The 19,398-nt window shown below is 41.7% G+C and overlaps 1 protein-coding gene across 3 annotated transcripts in view; it reads right to left on the reverse strand.

The window, feature by feature from the left end:
* Positions 1-19,398, reverse strand: part of Otud7a (OTU deubiquitinase 7A) — a 356,745-nt gene that overhangs the window by 153,416 nt on the left and 183,931 nt on the right. The gene's annotated exons all lie outside the window — the stretch shown is intronic.

Below are 19,398 nucleotides of genomic sequence, written 5' to 3' on the forward strand. Positions count from 1 at the left end.
TAGGAATTCATTAAGGATAAGACGCTTTCTCTCTTGTCTGTTGTTCCTATTTGTTAAACAAACAAAACTACAAGTGTGTCAGAGGATGAGTGTGGGTGAGCCTACTTGGGACCTTAAGGTAGAGTAGACTGCAGAGCTTTGTGATGTAGACCGTGGACCTCTTCTTCATGAACGCACAGCACAGGCCCAATGCAGACAGACACGACCACTCCAGGAGGGTTGGCAGAATTTGATGTGGCCATTTCCTGGTCTGGGTCCTAAATGCCTCCTGGGTCTCAGCTTTTCTGTGACTTCTCACTTGCTAGTGTGCAGAGTGTCCTGTGGAGGGCTGAGGCCACAGAGTATGCTGGAGCCACTGGAGAGAGAAAGGTGGATGCCTAGACGATCATGGGGGCAGGGAGCTCCTGCTGACCACCCAGGGCTGACACAGAAAGAAACACAGGCAAGCCTGTTAAATCACAGGGATCTAGGACAAGGTTCTAGCACCTGACTGGCCTCTAATACAGGAAAGTTTCACAGAAGACATAAAAAGCAAAAAGCTCCCCCCCCCAACCTTAATAAAACCTTTACCAGCGCCAGGTGGTGGTGGTGCACGCCTTTAATCCCAGCACTAGGGAGGCAGAGGCAGGCGGATCTCCGTGAGTTCGAGACCAACCTGGTCTACAAGAGCTAGTTCCAGGACAGCCTCCAAAACCACAGAGAAACCCTGTCTAAAAACAAAACAAAACAAAACAAACAAAACAAACAAACAAACAAACCCAAAAAGAAAAACAAAAAACCAAACCAAACCAAAAAACCAAACCTATACTAGTAAATCCCCAAATTTCAAGTAACAAAATATGTAATAACATTTTCTTCAGCATACAAGAGAATGGGACAAAAGTTTAGAAACTACATAATAAAGAAGTGATTGGATTCAGAATCTATGGCTGGCTTTTCCTAGTAAGGAGAAAAAGACAAAAGGGTTGATAAAAAATTGAATGTTCAGTTAATAGGAAATTCAAATGACCAGCAGACAACTGAAAGCCAAACAACCACAGTAATAATGAGGGAGTGGAAAACCAAGCTGTAAGAGAGTCATTTTCTGATCGCTCATCATATTGTTAAAGGGGAGAGCCTGAAACCCCCAGGTCCTGGTGAACCAGGTCAGCTGTAACATTGCTGGCGGGAGCACTCTGGGCTACTGGTCAGTAAGGCCATCCTTTCAGGAGCTAACGCTTTGTTTTAATGTGCCTACCTTCTAAGTCAATGATTCTACCTCTCTGCATTTTCTTATGTGCATGGGAAAGCACGTCTGAGGATGCTACACCGAACTAGTGGGAGAGCAGGTATTATCCATACAAGGCTGTGCTCTTGATGCCAATATGAAAATCTCCCAGGGATGGGGAGATGGCTCAGTGGTTAAAAACACTGGCTGTTCTTCCAGAGGACTCAGGTTCAATCCCTAGCACCCACATGACAGATTACAATCGTCTGTAACTCCAATTCTAGGGGATCTGACATCATACATACATGTAGGCAAAATACCAATGCACATGAAATAAAAAAAGTTAAAAAGAAGAAAAATCTCTCTAAGGCACTTGGAGAATATTGACATTATATAGTTTGATTAAATAACACTAAAGGGGAAAAAACAAGCTCACAGAAAAATTTGCAGGGGACATTGGGTATATTCTTACCAAGCAATCTGCATTGCCTCATCAGAGACTGACACAGAGAACCATCTTAATAACACTGGTAAGCTCCCCCTGCATTCCTTTCCTACAGCCAGTTTTCACTAACTCAGCCCTTGCTCTATGCCATCTGACATGGATACAACCCCAAATCAGACATGGCCTGCCTTCTAGAGTATCCATAGGTATTTAGGGTGGTGAAGAGGCACCTAGAAAGTGCAGTCACCCTAGACAGGAGACAGGAGAACAAGAGAAGTTTTGGGTGGGCGTTTGATGGGATTCCAGCAAACCTCAGGCACACTGGGGAGCAAAGGGATGGACCCATGGGACTGTATGTATGGGGTGCAGAACCAGGAACAGGGGCTGTGTAGACAGGAAAAGAGGGAACCGGATGTAAATGGACTGGGTGAACCACAGCAAGGGCATGCTCCAGAAGTCAGAGCTGTGAGCTGACAGAATTCAGACAGGGCAGACCAAGCAAGTGGGCAGAAGCTCTGTTTTCAAAGTTATAAGCTATAACACCATTAAGATAGCAACTGCGTTCTTACTGACTTACGAATTTAACATGATCCCAGTCTATATCTCTATATCTCTGGGAGTAGGAGTCTTTGTAAGCACTGACATGGTGAATACTAAAATTATATGTGAAAATGAAAGCTAGGTTAGCTTAAGGATACTGAAAAAGAAAAAATGTTGGAGGACGTACAGATTTTAGGATGTGGGCAGCATAGCCCGATGAGTATGAAAAGATGGAGCTTGTGTCAAAGAAGCAAGAAGCACATAACTGACTTTTGCTACAGGTATGGCAGGAATCCAATGAGACAGGTGACTTTTGAATAAACGGTGCCAGGACAAATGGCCATAGATATGTAAGGACACACAAGAAAATAACCTTGACCTACATCTCACACTCTGTGTAAAACTGACTCTAAGCAAGCCATGGATCACTGCATGAGTGTTCAAGTCTCCTTGAGTGAGCATGTTCATATGGCATTCCTTTGTGTGTGTGTGAGAGAGAGAGCTTTCTGTATGTTAGTGTCTGTGCTGTACACATTGTATTTATGCTCATTATGGGTAAGGATGTACATGAGTAGAGTCCACACTTGCACAATTGTGTGTACTAAGGGGGCATGGAGGGTGTTCAAGTGACATTTGCAGGACAGTTTCAGGAGAATGGACATTTACACTCATAGCACCTATATGGCTAGTGGAACCACAGGAGCAGACACAGGAATTTCTCACCTGTTTTCAGAAAATAATTGAAATTTTACAAGCAGAGGAGAACTTCAGCTTTGGAGCTTAAATAGATCTATTACAGTTGAAAATTCACCAGTGCAATTCAGTGTTCAAGCAAGCATCTGCCTCTCTAAACAGACCAAACTAGTTTGCCCAAATACATAATTAGATGAAAATGAAAATGACAGCTACAGGCATGGACAGCCACCATCCTGATGACTTGAGACTAACAACTTGATTTCTCTCATTCCTTGGCAACTTCACAGACTAATGAACAACTACATTACCTTTTTTTTTTAGTTATTTGTATTTTTACTCTTTTAGACACTAGAAACATATACTGAATCCACAGGCATATCAAAAGACCTAGGGACAATTGACTTCTATTCTTGAGTACTCACTGCTTTCTAAAAAACATATTTTCTGCCTTGCTAGGGATTGAACTCAGGGCCTCCTCCCTCAAGCTAGGTAATTGCTTTGTCACTGATCCATGTTCCTGGTCCTCACTGACTCTCATTTGAAATAAGGATAGCATCTTCTGCAGTAGTGTGGCTACCTCAAGCACAGTTCTAATGTTGAGGACCACCAGGAAGAGGTTGGCCTGTTGCACCTGATGTTATTATTCAGGCATTGATTTGCAAACACACCCTTCAACTAACAACCTTAGAAATTCAGCAAAGCCCTGTGGAGTTCCAGTCCTTCACACATTTGGCAACTTTCATGACTAGAATAGCAAAAGTACCCCTAATTTTTTCCATACAAATGAGCAGGAAGTCCAAGAATCCAGGATCAGCCGTTTAGGGTAAGAAAGGGATTGCAGCTGTATTTGTACATACTACCCTGAGGAAAGAATGGCAAAAACCAATTTCACTCCAGCACAGGGCAGTGACTCAACACCAAGCAAGTGGCACACAGCTCTGGCAGAAACAGTCTCTGTAAGTCTGAAGCATTGATTCCAACTAAGACAATTCTTCCCTCTTAGCCAAGGATAGTGTGTGTTTTTCCAAACTTTACATTGACCTCGAGACAAACTGCCTGTGGTCCCAGTCTCTCTAATCAATGGCCAAGGAAACCACCACAGCTGTAGAGAAGAAAAACTGAATCTGACCACGAATCAAGAAAGGAAAGATTAATCATCCAACAGTGGGGGCAGGGGGAGTGGAGGGAGGCAGACGCTCTTCCAGCAGAGAAAGTGACAAGAACAAGGCCTACTCTAGAGCTGCACATCTACGTGCACATGCCCTCTACTTCAGGCATGCTACCATTGATGTGAACAACTTGCCCCAAGTCTAGGGACTCAAATAAAATGTGTTTGTAACCTTATATTGTCTATAGGGCAGTGACTGGCATGCAGCTTGAGTCGATTCAGGCTGTTAACTAAATACAGGTTGGGGCTTGTGATCTCAAGGGAAAGCTCAGCTAGGAAACGGTCCCTTCCCAAGATCCCCCATTCTTCCTTGGCTGGACTGTTGTGGAGGATTGTTACATGTTGGGAGGCCATCATCTTGAGGCAGCCTTCAATGTATTCTCTGTATTCTTTTCCCCAGTGATAAGTCACCGGGCACATCCCTGATATAGAATGGGATATCAGGAGGTAGGGATGTTGGGGATCCTTGCCAGCTACCGCCTGCCATCATACCCACACCCTGGGTCAAGTTCACCACGCAAGTCTCCAAGCACAGTCTTTTATCATTTAGCAGGCACCTTTAAAATCTAATTATTACCTCAAAATTTATTCCCCAGTTAGCAAAAGGGGAGAAATTGAGATTTGTTAACATTTTGATATCCTGCTTCAACATAACACTGGTAAGCCTGCTTGATCCTATTCTGAAACTCTCAAGAAGCATCATAAATATTTAATATTTAAGGATTCACATTTGATAAAAATGCAGAAGTCTGTAGAAATAGATAATTATATTTTTATTGCCTAATACAAAGCAACCTCAGTGTGTTACATTGCTCTGTAATGACGGTTTAACAGTGTCCTACACCTAGGTTTCCTTTCTAACTCACTGTATATCTCAGTTAGTAAAAAGCTCCTTGACCCAGATGACTTGCCTTCTTGTTGGCTCCCTTACAAGTATGTGAAATGAGGATTTGGCATGTGCTGTTGGAGGGTTCTGTCTCCGAACTTAGCATCTGCATAGTTTAGCAGTCCCTTTGTACACTTCTGGACAACAATTTCAATAGAAACTGGCTTTTCTTGAGAAGTTAATTGTTTAAAAGCTTCCCAAGCTCATGCAACCTTGGTCAGCTCATTCATACACTCATGGTAACACAACATCTATGTGGATGCAAGTTGCTCCCATTCCTTAAAATTCTAGAATCACCTTGGGGCTGGTCCAGCCTTTTGCTACTTTTCCTTTGCCCTCTTTCTGTTGGCTGTCTTCTTGTCATAGATGCAGCGAAGGCATCAAAACTGAGTTTCAATGACCAGTGCTTTCCTGACTGGCAATATCTTGCCATTGGATCTGCAGAAGTGAGGCACACGAGGTGCATATCAACATCTAGGAATGTGCTGACTACAGAGATGAGAGAGCCAACATGTCTTCTCTGAGTTCACCTGGGATACTCTGTCCACTCATTCCCTTGCATGGCCATATAAAGGACATCATGGTTCCCAGGGAAGCTGTGGGGGTGGGAGTCCCAGGATGCATAGTGTGGCAACAAAGAGGATAGGCACCAGTGATGAGGACATAGGCGTCTTCTGGGGCATGGCCTCAGGTCCACTGACCTTGGCAGGGGATGGAGCCAGAGCTGCAAGGCATGATCTCAGTGACATCTGCCACCCCTGAGCATCCTAGCCACCCATTCAAGGTGAAGTCAAATAGGATGCTTAAAACAATTAACTTTCAAACTGAAGCTCCAAGAAGAATCCTTTCTAATGCTAATCTGTGAGGATGCCAGGGATTCCTCACAACACATCTCTTTAGAAGATCCTGTGTTGTCTACTTCAGTAAGAGACACTTTTCTGTTATTTTCTGCAATAACGCTATTCTGATCAGCTGTGTACCAGCAGTAATCTATAAATAATAATTTAATCTCTAAGGGATGTTTATCATATATATGCATCCCTTTATAGGCTATCGACAAACACACATAAGAAGAGTCATATTGTTGACTGTGTCCTTTGCCTTTCAGAAGCTTCTCAGTTTCAGGAGGTCCCATTTATTAGTTGTCAACCTCAGTGTGCTACTGGTGTTATGTTCAGGAAGTGGTCTCCTGTGCCAATGTGTTCAAGGGTACTTCCCACTTTCTCTTCTAAGAGGTTCAGTGTGGCTGGATTTATGTTGAGGTCTTGGATCTATTTGGACTTAAGTTTTGTGCATGGTGATAGATATGGATCTATATGCAATCTTCTTTATGTCAGCATCCAGTTATGCCAGCACCATTTGTTGAAGATGCTTTCTCTTTTCCATTGTATAATTTTAGCTTCTTTGTCAGAAATCAGGTGTTCGTACCTGTATAGATTTTTATCAGAGTCTTCATTCAATTCCATTGATCTGCCTGTCTGTTTTTGTGCCAATACCAAACTGTTTTCATTACTATAGCTGTATACTACAGCTTTAAGTCAGGGATGCCTCAAGAAGTTCCTTTATTATACAGAATTGTTTAGGCTATCCTGGGGTTTTTGTTTTTCCATATAAAGTTGAGTAGTATTCTTTCAAGGTCTGTGAAGAACTGTGCTGGTATATTGAATCTGTAGATTGCTTTTGGTAAGATTGCCATTTTTTGCTACTTGATGGCAGCAGAGACCAAGGCAGTGAGCACAGCTCCCAATGCTGGTGGTAAACTTATGTCCACCATGTTGGAAAGCCAGTGGCTAAAACAATCACCACTTTATTTTAGCAATGTTGTTTAGCAGATAAAAAAACAGAAAAAGGTGAAGATTTACAGTAAAGACAAATTCAGATGAAGAAAAACCTCTAAAAGGTTTACAGTGTGTTTAAAAAATATACATAGGCTTGTGAGAGAAGAGAAACAGGATAAAGTAATTAATAAAAAGAAAGAAATAGAGTAGCTGGGTGTGGTGGCACATGCCTTTAATCTCAGCACTTGGGAGACAGAGGCAATCAAATATCAGTGATTTCAAGGTCAGCCTGGTTTGCAGACTGAATTCTAGGGCAGGCAAAAGTAAACAGAGAAACCCTGTTGTATAAGGAAAAAATAAAAGTAAAAGAAACAGAGTAATAATAAGTAAGTAAGTAAATAAATAAATAAGCCACATAAAGATGGGAAATACCCAGAGAGTATGGATACTGTATGCTATAATGTTGTCTTTAAATTGTTTGATGGCTGAGGAAAGCCCGGCTAGCTTAGTCGGTAGAGGGCCAATTTCCAAAATATACAAACAACTCAAGAAACTAGTCATCAAAACACTACATAATCCAATTAAAAAATGGGGTACACGGGCTGGAGGGATAGCTCAGCCAATAAAGGCTAGGCTCACAACCAAAATGGGGTACAGATCTAAATAGAGAATTCTCAACAGAGGAATCTTAAATGGCTGAAAGGCACTTAAGAAATTAGCTATCAGGGAAATGCAAAGAAAAACAACTCTGAGATACTTTCTTATACCTGTCAGAATGGCACCAATAAGAGAGGATGTGGAGAGGATGTGCTGGTGGGAGTGCAAACTTGTACAGCCGCTTTGGAAATCAGTACGGCAGCTTCTCAGGAAAATGAGAATCGATCTACCTCAAGACCCAGCAATTCCAGTCTTAGGCATATACCCAAAGGATGCACTCATATTACAAGGACATCTTTTCAACTATGTTCCCAGCAGCATTATTTGTAATAGCCAGAACCTGGAAGCACCCTTGATGCCCCTTAACCGAAGAATGGATAAAGAAAATGTGGTGCATTTACTCCATTGTGAGTACTACTCAGTGGTAAAAAACAATGACACCTTGAAATTTGCAGGCAAATGGGCAGAGCTAGAAGAAACCATCCTGAGTGAGGTAACCCAGACACAGAAAGACAAACATAGCATGTACTCATTCATAAGTGGACATTAGATATAGAGCAAAGGATAACCAGAGAAGCTAGGAAACAAGGAGGACCCTAAGAGAGACATACATGGACCCCCTGAGAAGGGGAAAAGGACAACATCTCCTGAGTCAATTGGGAGCATGTGGGGGGGAGGGAAAAGGAGATAGAGGAGAGAGAAAGGGAGAAGGGGAGGGGGAGGAGAACATGAGGGATCAGGAAGGTCAAGTTGGGAGGGCAGAGAAGGAGAGTAAGGAAAGAGATACCTTGATAGAGGGAGCTGTTATGAGAAACCTAGCACTAGGGAAATCTCCAGGAATCCACAAGGATGACCCCAACTAAGAATTTAAGCAATAGGGGAGAGGCTACCTTCAATGCACTTCCCCTATAATGAGATTGATGAGTACCTTAAATACCACATAGAACCTTCATCCAGTAGCTGTTGGAAGCAGAAGCAACTAAGTATTGAATCTAACTCCTGGAATCCAGTTGTAGAGAGGGAGGAGTGATGAGCAAAGGGGTCAAAACCATGCTAGGGAAACCCACAGAAGCAGCTGACCTGAGGAGCTCATGGACTCTATACTGACTGCATAAGACTGAACCAGGCCCCCTGAATGTGGGTGTCAGTATGGAGCCACTGGCAGTGGAACCAGTATTTATCCCTAATTCATGAACTGACATTCTGCAGCCCATTCCCAAAGGAGGGATACTCTCTCAGCCTAGATACAGTGGGGAGTGCCTCTGTCCTGCCCAAATGATGTCACAGACATTGATGATCTCCCATGGAAGGCCTCACTATACCTGTGGAGTGGATTGGTGGTGGGATGTGGAGATGGTGGGGTGATTGGGAGGACAGTAGGGAGAGGGAACTGGGATTGGTATGTAAAATAAGATTATTTGTAATTTAAATTAAAAAAATTTAAAAGTGTCATATTAGTGACCTGGGCATACTTTACCACAAAGTTTCAGTGCAGCTGTGTTGGGGCAGTGCTACAGTTTGAGACTGTCCCTGACAGTTCATGAACTGGATGTATGTTTCTCAGGGTGATGGTGTCAAACCTATAAAGAAGGGGCTGGGTGGAAGGCATTTGTGTCCTTGATGCACAACTCGTAGAGGATTAGGGGCCAGGAGATCAGCAGTGGAGAGGTTGCGCGCCAATATCTGATATAAAGGAAGCTAAGAGGCTTGGACGGACCTTGGGTTTGCTGGGTTCCCTGGAGTCCTGGAACCTCAGGAGAGAGCAGTGTTATTGTTTAGGAGAAAGAAGGACAGACAACACCCACAGGGTCATCCCCCAAGCTCAGTGTACAGAGAAGCAGGTCAAAAGCACACAGCACACAAGGAGAGCACAGGGTGCAGCTACCAACCAACATGCTGTGTGAACCTCAGCCCTCCACCACTTTGATGAGTTGTGTGGGAAAAGTAGGGCAAGTACAATGTTTAGAATTAGCAAATCTAAGGTACTTGTGCATTCTCCCAGGGCAGGCTCCTTTGTAAGACTCACCACTATGCATGTTGTGCTGGGTACTTTCATGTCATCTTGACATCAGCTAGAGTTATTTGAGAAATGGGAATCTCCATTGAGAACATGTCCCCACAAGACTGGCCTGTGGGTAAACTTGTGGGACATTTTCTTGATTAATGATTGATGTGACAGCTCACTATGGACAGTGGCACCCCTGGGCAGGTGGGTCATGGGTGCTGTAAGAAAATAGGTTGAATAAGCCATGATGAGGAAGCCAATAAGCAGTCCTCCACCATAGCTTCTGTCTAGTTCTTGCCTCCAAGTTCCTTCCCCAACTTTATTCAGTGATGGCCTGTTACCTAGAAGCATAAGATGAAACAAATGTTCCCTTTTCACCAAGGTGCTTTTGGTTACGGTGATTTATCACAACAATAGAAACCCTAACTAAGACAGAAATTGGTACCAGGTTTGGAGTATTGCTGTGACAGATCTGACCATGTGTTTTGGAAGTATTGTGGTGGCAACTGAACTTTGTTTTGGAAAAGCCATTGAGTGCTCAGAGCTCAGCGGCTGTTCCATGCTCACTTAGATGCCAAACATATTGAGAGCATTGCAGAGACCGCAGCCTGGCTTGTAAAGTTTCATCAGGAAATGAAGACCCTAACATGGGAGTTTGGGAGATATTTTGAATTAATAACTACCAAAGTGAAGCCTTTGCTTTGCTGGGACAATTGATGCTGGGTTCCAGAAGGGGCCAAGGCCATTACTGGAAGCCAAACTCAGTCATATGTAAAGTTTCTCAGGTTATAATGGTTTTGAAGACATGAAGGGGTCATGGAGAGCAGCTGGGGCTTGGTGCTGTGTGGCAGTGCAGGAATCTCTGAAGATAGGGCAATGATGAAAGTATAACCTCACTCTTCTCTGTGGTGATGCTGAGCAGTCACGATGTAGAAGGCAAAGGAGTTGCAGGTCTGGCATTTCCCGGAAAGCCAAGACCACGTGGAAATATACAGATTAGTAGTTATGGGTTAATAATTAAGACAGAGCTAGCCAATAAGAAACCCTAGCCAAACAGCCAACAGTTTCATAATTAATATAAGTCTCATGTGTTCATTTGGGGTTGACCAGGCTCTGGGATCAGGCTGGCAGGAAGAAAACTAATGTTACAAAATGACAATCTGACAAAAGCTTAAAAGGGGATTTTAGAAACAAAAGAACAGAGACAAGCATGGCTTCTTGGCAGCAGCATTTTTTCCAGGTGGGTTCTGTTTTGCTAGAGACGATCAGAGACTCACTCGGCAACTTTAGGGGAGGTTTCCTGATTCAGCATAAAACAAAAACACAAACAAACAAACAAGAAAAACCTGCAAACAAAAATGGTGTGTACAGGAAGCTGGCGGCAGCAGTGAACAGTATGCTGCATGGCAGATTTAGCTTTTACTCATAAAGATTTAAGAGTCAGAGGCAGTGAGCTCAACTCCCAGTGCTGGCAGTTAACTTACGCCTGCTATGTTGGAAAGCCAGAGGCTAAAACGGTTGCCACTTTAATTTTAGCAATGTTGTTTAGCAGATAAAAGATAAACATATTCAGTAAAGACATATTCAGATGTAGCAAACCTCTTGTTAGGCCTAAGTCGTGAAGATCCCCAAAGACTGCCAGGGACACAGATCCACCAAACTGTAAAAGTAAGGTTTTATTGTTCATGCAACCATGACAGGGAACCCATCTAGCAAGCTGATGCAGCAGCTTCTAGAGGGAGTGGAGTTCTCTGTTTACTGCTAGGTTTTAAACACAAAAATTCCATGATTACATCAGTAGGTACAGGTTGGTTTCTGATTGGTTGACATTTGGGAACAATTAGGAGAATTTCTCAAAGTCATATTTTGGCATGGAATACCTGTGTACCAATTATTCTCATAGGTCAGTGCTGAAAGGGAACATTCTGTGGTTCCAATGGCTTTGTCTTGTTACTTGCAGGTGGCCTGTTGTACATAGATATCAATAGTTTTCACAACTGTATCCTGGAGACAACAGGGGAGGTTTTGGTCTCCCCTGGAGTTTCTTTTGTGGCCAAACAGTTCCCAGGAACCAAGTATCTAGGAGACTAGGGGATCTGGCGTTTCTTTTTGTCATGTACTTAGTCAGGGACCTACATGTCTTTCTGTAGGCTGTCATGGCTGCTAAAGCAGGGGGCTGAGTGAGGGTCTGGTCCCTTCACCTCTAAAGAGTTTACACTGTGTTTAAAAATATAAGGAAAAATAGGATAATAATAATAATAAAACCACATAAAGATGGAAAATACATAATGAGTCTGGATACTATATGCTATTCTGTTGTCTTTGAATTTTTTTGGTTACTGAAGAAAAAACAAAAGCTGTAAACAGATATTTGATTATAAATGCTGCCTGATTCATTCAATTTATATATTTTAAAAATGCCTTGACTTCAAAATTTAAATTTAAGGACATGTTACTTTGGAAAAGAGGCTTTATTTTTGTTTCCATAGAAAATGAAAAGCTGTGAATTCCTTCCAGACTAATATGATTTGATCAAGCAAGACCGGAAGCAGTGGCCCAGGTAATCCAACAGCCAAATCAGCTGAGATGATGCAGCAATGAAGACTACTACAGCCTGATTTGGCAAGATTTCTGCATTTTCTAATGATTCCCATGACAGCGTTCCCAAACAGTAGGAAGTAGTTTGGAGAGAACAACAACCCAAATCCCAAAAGTTGTTTATAAATGTTTGTTTTCATTTAAATTTGGTTGATTATAAATGATTAAGGAACACAACCAATCTCTTTATAAAGGAAAAAGGGGGAATATGATATAGAAATGAATACTTTGCATTGGTATGGATTTTGGTTTATTGATACAAATTTAAGGCAAATGTTGTTATCTGCATATTTTTCCTCTTGTTTAGCTATTGTGTTTATACAGATCTTTAAAATGCAATGCATAATTAAATACAGATTATATATAGTCACCTCTGATAGTCAAAACTTATAGTTAGGCTAATTAGGTTTTCTAGATATATAGAGATATATTTGAGATGGATAGATAGTCTTCAAACCTTTCAAAGACCTACAGAATATGGCATTTAAAATGGTATTGCTCCTGGCAATACCAATTAATTTACAGAGAAAGGTGGGCATCGAAGAACCTTGTTATGGAGTTTGCTTTTGATATAGTAAGACCAGTCATTTGAGCAAGAAACTGCTCTTGTCTGGACTGTTTGACTGTATGCTGTATAAATTGGACATGCACCACCCACTGGAAAGTGACTGCTGAACTTGCAAAACTAAATGGAACAGTCTGAAGAGTTCTTGCTTCATTGTAGAGTCTGCCAGACACATTATGGCCTATGGGCTAAAGATGGATGCTCCAACATTACAGAAGAACTTTGGATGACTGTCCAGGTAGCAAGATGTCTCTGTCAATTCTAGAATTTATATATTATCCTTCTGTTGTCTTTGATGGAGTTGAAGACAGATAGTTATGGTTATAGTTTTCCTTAGTTATGATGAAAGATAAGTCACATATAAGACATTAGACTCACAAAGATAGAATAGATGATAGAATATTTTCTTTAAATCTGGCTAAATGTTAATGGACTAAATATTGTAACTATAGTTCTTACTTGATAACTAATTTGCTATATATAATTTTACTATGTTAAAGGTAAAACCCTTCTTTTTATTTAGACAGAAAAGAGGAGATGATGGGGAATATTCTTCTGTATATATGTTTATCTTATTGATTGATGAATAAAACACTGTTGGCCAATAGGGCAGCAAGATAGGTGGGACTAGGATATGAGGAGGATTCTGGGAAGTGTAGGCAGAGAGGAGTCATCATGTGATCCCAGAAAGTGACAGCTGGGCAGATACTTGCCACTAGTTAACCATAGATATCTGGAGGTCTGTACAGACAGACAGAAAGTGATCCAGCTGGCCAGAATCAGGATATAAGCAGAAATAAACAGTTAACAGCTCTCTTCTCTGTGGAGACTCTGAGCAGTCACTATGTAAAAGGCAAAGGCCTTTTCCAGTAAGCCAAGACCATGTGGAAATGCATATTGGTTAATAATTATCACAGAGCTAGCCAATAAGAAACCCCAGACAAACGGCCAACAGCTTTATAATAATAGTAAAAAGAAGTACAGCCTCAGTTACAGTAGAGGCCCCAGGAATGAAGGAGTCATGGAGAGCATCTGAAGCTTGCTACTGTGTGGCAGAGTCAGAGTCCCTGAAAAGAGGCCAGGAAAAGCTATTGGTGAAGGCAGAACCCAGCTGCAGTGGAGACCATTAATTTAGGACAGGCCAGTCCCATGGGTGACAGCCAAGGACAGCAGCATGTGTGGAGTGGAGCTGGCCTGAGACAATGAGATCAGCTGTGTGTGCTGCAGATGGAGAGCCAGAGAAGTGACACTGACCAGGCCTTTTGGAGCCCTGAGAATCATGGGTGCCAGGCGTGAAACCCTTAACCATTTTCATCATCAAAATTTGGTTTTGCTTTGAGTATAACTATGCCCTAGTTCTTCCCTCTTAGAGTAAGGAAAGTCTATACTTTATTTTTTATATTACAGGAGCCCACAGTTTAGGGACTTTGAAATCTTATAAAGATTTAGAAATTTCAGAGAGACCCTAGATAATTTAAGTTTCTTTTGGCATTTTAGAGGAAATTTGAACTTTGAAAGAGACTTTGTATGTTTAAAAGAGACTGAACCTTTAATGTGTTTGAATTTTTAAAGACTGGGACTTTAAAAAGTTGGAATAGTTTACATTATGATACTATTATTAACACACTGTATTGGAGACAAATGAGAAAGAAGTGATTCTAATCAAATATTGATGTGTTTGTGTGTCAAACTGACAAGGGGTCCATTGTGCTGGCTAGCCTTATGTCAACTTGACATAAGCTAGAGTCATTTGGGGAAAAGGAGCCTCAATTGAGAAAAGGCTTCTACCAGACTCTCCTCTGGGAAAGCCTGTGGGACATTTTATTGATTAATGAATGGCATGGGAGAGCTCAGCTTACTGTGGGCAGTGCCACTCCTGGGAAGGTGGCCCTGGGATGGTACAAGAAAGCAGGCTGAGCAAGACATGGTGAACAAGGCAATAAGCAGCACTCCTCCATGGTTTCTGCTTCAGTTGCTACTTCCAGGTTCCTTCCCCAATGCCCCTCAGTGATGGACTGTTACCTAAAAGTGTAAGATGAAATAAATCCCTGTCTTCCCATGTTGGTTTTCCTCATGGTGTTTTTCATAGCAATAGAAACCCAAGGACACACACATGGCAATACACAGTGTAACTTCTATAGCAGCCTGAACTCACACAGCTGTTTTCTTGATAACATTTTCAAAGAAGACTCATTGCAAGGAGAGAAATACACACAAAACCACAGACTTAGTTCACACAGGAGGAAGTTAGTACTCTTCAGACAAACGTCCAGTTATGACTGGTGACGGAGAAGCCAAGTGGCAGTAGATCAGGGAGTCTTGGGAATAGAAAGAGGCTGACTCGATGTGACTTAGTAAACTGGAAAGAAGCAGAACGGCAGTGCACCTTACCAGGACACTGCAGTGACAAACTCTCCCTGTTGTGGTGACTAGGTTTCTCCTTGAATCTCTGAAATGTAGGGCTTTAAAATGTGACCATTAAGATCATAGGAGCCTTTGTACTTTTGCCAAGGGCTGTTTAAAAATTCTTAGCAGAAGTGTGGCATCGTGTTGGCACTCTGCCCATCTTCCCTGTTACTCATAATAGCTCATATCCAGAGCTCTGTGAGGCAGAACACAGCTCCTCCCAGTGCCACAGGCCTCTACAGTATCACTTAGCTTAAGGACACACTGGAAGCTGAGAACGGGAAATTGATCTAGGGTTATGGTTTGTTTGTGTCAGAAAAGAGACGCACACCATGGTCTCATTTCATTCCTTTTCTTGACCATCAAAGCATGCCCTCCTTTGTGGTGATCGCAAAAGCATAAAAAGTATGAGATGGGAGAGGATGTGGAATGTCCAGGTTAATGGGTCAGTTAATAATTCCTTACGAGCATGGAGGTTTGCTAAAGCTATCCAGTGAAAATTAACCCCAGAAGACAATATCCACAGGGTCTCAACATTTGCCAAAGTTGTTGCTGTTATTATTATTATTATTATTATTTTGGTTTTTTGAGACAGGGTTTCACTGTGTAGCAGTCCTAGCTGTCCTGGCATCAAACTCACAGAGATCCCTCTGCCTCTGCCACCAGAGTACTGGGATTAAAGAGTGCAACACCACTACCATGTGTTTGCCAAGCTTATTAATTACAGGAAATATAAAAAGCAATTTTTTTGGTTTTTCGAGACAGGGTTTCTCTGTGGCTTTGGAGGCTGTCCTGGAACTCGCTCTGTAGACCAGGCTGGCCTCGAACTCACAGAGATCTGCCTGCCTCTGCCTCCCGAGTGCTGGGATTAAAGGCGTGTGCCACCAACGCCCGGCAAAAGGCAATTTTTAAAGGGGATCTTTGTCAGAAGCCATTTTAGCCAAGAGAACATCACATGACCGTTTCTTAGCAGGTCAGATGAAGCAGTGCACCCTGATTGGTTGTTCAGGCAAACCTGAGTCTAAGGAGGAGGAAAGACTCCAAGCATTTAGGATCAGAAACATTTAACAAGGTAAGTGGATTAGATTTTTCAACAGTATCAACATAATGGGAACATAGGTATGGTGTTGTGGCAGACCATGTGTCTAACATGTGTATGTCCATGGCTAGAATGTGTCTAACATGCATATGTTCCAGGTTTTGGTCCTAGCTATGCAAAACAAAATAAAACAAAACGCACGCATACACACCCAAACTTGTTTCTTGCAATGGAAGCAAGTCAGTCATACACACCTTGCCTAGTATTCAGGAGGTCCTGGGCTGAATCTTTAGGGCTAAAGTGAACAAACAATAAGAAAAACATCAATGAAATAAGGGATGAAGGGGGAAGTATCAGGAAAGATGCAAACAAAAGCAAGGCAGAAACAAGAATGGTAGAGATGTACTCAGCTTCAATGCATGGAAGACAAGAGAAAAAAAAACAGTGATGGTAACTATTTCCCAGACAATCAAGGACATCTGAATTGGGACAATACACTGGGTTACACTGCTTTTCAGTGTTTCAGATTTCACAGTGAGAATGCTGGTCTGGTTTTGTAGAGACCACTGTGAGCTAGGATACCCAGACCTGAAGCTTGCTTTCCAATGTTTCTGATACAGAGTCTGAACACACGGGCACACATGGTAATCTCTCCCTCTGTAACCAATCAGTAAGCATGGGTAAAGATTTTAGGAGTTATCACTGCCCTGTTCTTTAGATTTTTCTGTACATTTGAAGTTCTTAATAATATGCAGTAAGGCAAATTAAAGTGTGTATATCCCAAGAGTTATACGATGAAAAGCCACTGCTCATGTCGGCTAGAAAGAAACTGTCATTCTGGACAAGTATTAAAAGGAAACATTAAAATGAAAACAGTGTGTTAAGACAACAAGGCCCGAAGTACAACAGGCCCTGCTTCTGGGCCTGTGTTCCAGGGCCTGGAGATCGCCTGGGAACTGCACAGAGCTTCCAATCCCGGTGGGAGCCAAACACCCCAGACTCCAGGACTTCTCTCCCACCAACGAGATCAGGAAACCAGAGGAGCCAGGGAGACCAGGGGAGCAGCTGTTCTGGCGGGATCAGGTACAACAGGATCCAGCAAAGGGTCCAGGGGACCAGGTGGGAGGGTAAGCGCCCCAGATTCCTGGTCTTCTTCTCCACCCACGGGACCAGAACGAGGACAAGGAATAGAAGAACTACCAGATTATTGGACTTGCTAGCACCCACAAAAAGGGAACTCTGGTTCCCTAAAGACCAGACCAGTAAGGGGCTCTTTCTGCACCCACTAGAAGAAGAGATGGGAAAGAGACAATACAAAAACACACTCAGCCACAGAAAAACAAATATGACACCACCAGATTCTAGAGACTCCACACCAGTAAGACTCCAACATTCTAATGCAAACAAAGCAGAAGAGAATGCCATTAAAACCACTTTCATGAAAATGATAGAGGCCCTAAAAGAGAATATAGGAAAATCCCTCTAAGAAATGGAAGAAAAAAACAATACAAAAAATGCAAGAAGTGGAAGAAAAAACAATCCAAAAAATGCAAGAAATAGAAGAAAAAACAAACCAAAAAATGCAAGAACTGGAAGAAAAAACAAACCAAAAAACGGAGGAAATGGAAGAAGAAACACACCAAAAAAGGCAGGAAATGGAAGAAACAAAGCAAAAAATGCAAGAAATAGAAGAAAAAACAAAGCAAAAAATGTAAGAAATGGAAGAAAAAACAAACCAAAAAATGCAAGAAATGGAAGAAAGAACAAACCAAAAAATTCATAAAAGAGAACAAATGGACGAAAAGATAAACTGAAAATTGCAAGTAACAATGCAAACACTGCAAGAGTTGAAAACTGAACTAGAGACAATAAAAAAACACAATCTGAAGATAGACAGGAAATAGAAAAGCTGGGCAAACGATCAGGTACTACCGATACAAGCATTACCAACAGAATAGAAGAGATGGAAGAGAGAATCTCAAGTGTTGAAGATACACTAGGAGAAATAGATTCATCAACCAAAGAAAAACTTAAGTCCAACAAATCCTTAACACAAAACATGCAGGAAATATGATTGCCATGAAAAGACCAAACCTAAGAATAATACGTATAGAAGAAGGAGAAGAAAACCACCTCAAAGGGGCAGAAAACACATTCAACAAAATCATAGAAGAAAACTTTCCCAACCTTAAGAAAGACATGGCAATGAAGGTACAACAAGCTTACAGAACACCAAATAGAGTGGACCACAAAAAAAGTTCCCTCGCCACATAATAATCAAGACCCCAAATATACAGAATAAAGAAAGAATATTAAGAGCAGCTAAGGAAAAAGGCCAAGTAACATATAAAGGCAGACCTATAAGAATTACATCTGACTTCTCCATGAAAACTCTGAAAGCCAGAAGGTCCTGGATAGATATTCTACCAACACTAAGAGACCATGGATGCCAGCCCAGTCTACTATACCCAGCAAAGCTCTCAATCACTATAGATGGAGAAAACAAGATATTCCATGACAAAACTAGATTCAAGCAATATGTGTCCACTAACCCAGCCCTACAGAAAGTTTTGGAACAAAAACTCCAACCCAAGTAAGTTAACTACAACCAGAAAAACATAGGCATTACAGAATCCCTCTCTATCAACAGCCAAAAGAACAAAGGGGTGAAATTCCACACATAATTCCACCAATAACAACCATTGCAAATTGAAGGATGAGCAATCAATGGTCATTAATATCCCTCAACATTAATGGCCTTAACTCACCCATAAAAAGACACAGGCAAGCAGAATGGATTCGAAGACAGAACCCTTCCTTCTGCTGCATATAAGAAACACACGTCACCCTCAAAGACAGACATTACCTGAGAGTTAAAGGTTGGGAAAAAATCTTCCAATCAAATGGACCCAAGAAACAAGCAGGGGTAGCAATCCTAATATCTAACAAACTAGACTGTAAAATAAAATCAATCAAAAGAGATGAAGGAGGCCATTACATATTCATCACTGGTGAAATCCACCAAGATGAAGTGTCTATCCTGAACATCTATACCCCAAATACAAAGGCATCCACATTCGTAAAAGAAACATTACTAAAACTTAAATCACATATAAAGCCCCACACAGTTATAGTGGGAGATTTCAACACACCACTCTCACCACAAGACAGGAATACCAGGCAGAAACTCAACAAAGAAGCAAAGGGTCTAATAGAAGTAATGACCCAACTGGGATTAACAGACATCTATAGAACATTTCATCCACATAAAAAAGAATATACCTTCTTCTCACCATGACGTGGAACTTCTCAAAAATTGACCACATACTTGGCAACATATCCAACCTCAGCAGCATCAAAAAATTGGAATAACTCCATGCATCTTATCAGACCACATGATTAAAATTA

This window comes from Mesocricetus auratus, unplaced genomic scaffold (genome assembly GCF_017639785.1).
Source record: "Mesocricetus auratus isolate SY011 unplaced genomic scaffold, BCM_Maur_2.0 Super-Scaffold_4256, whole genome shotgun sequence".
NCBI lineage: Eukaryota > Metazoa > Chordata > Mammalia > Rodentia > Cricetidae > Mesocricetus > Mesocricetus auratus.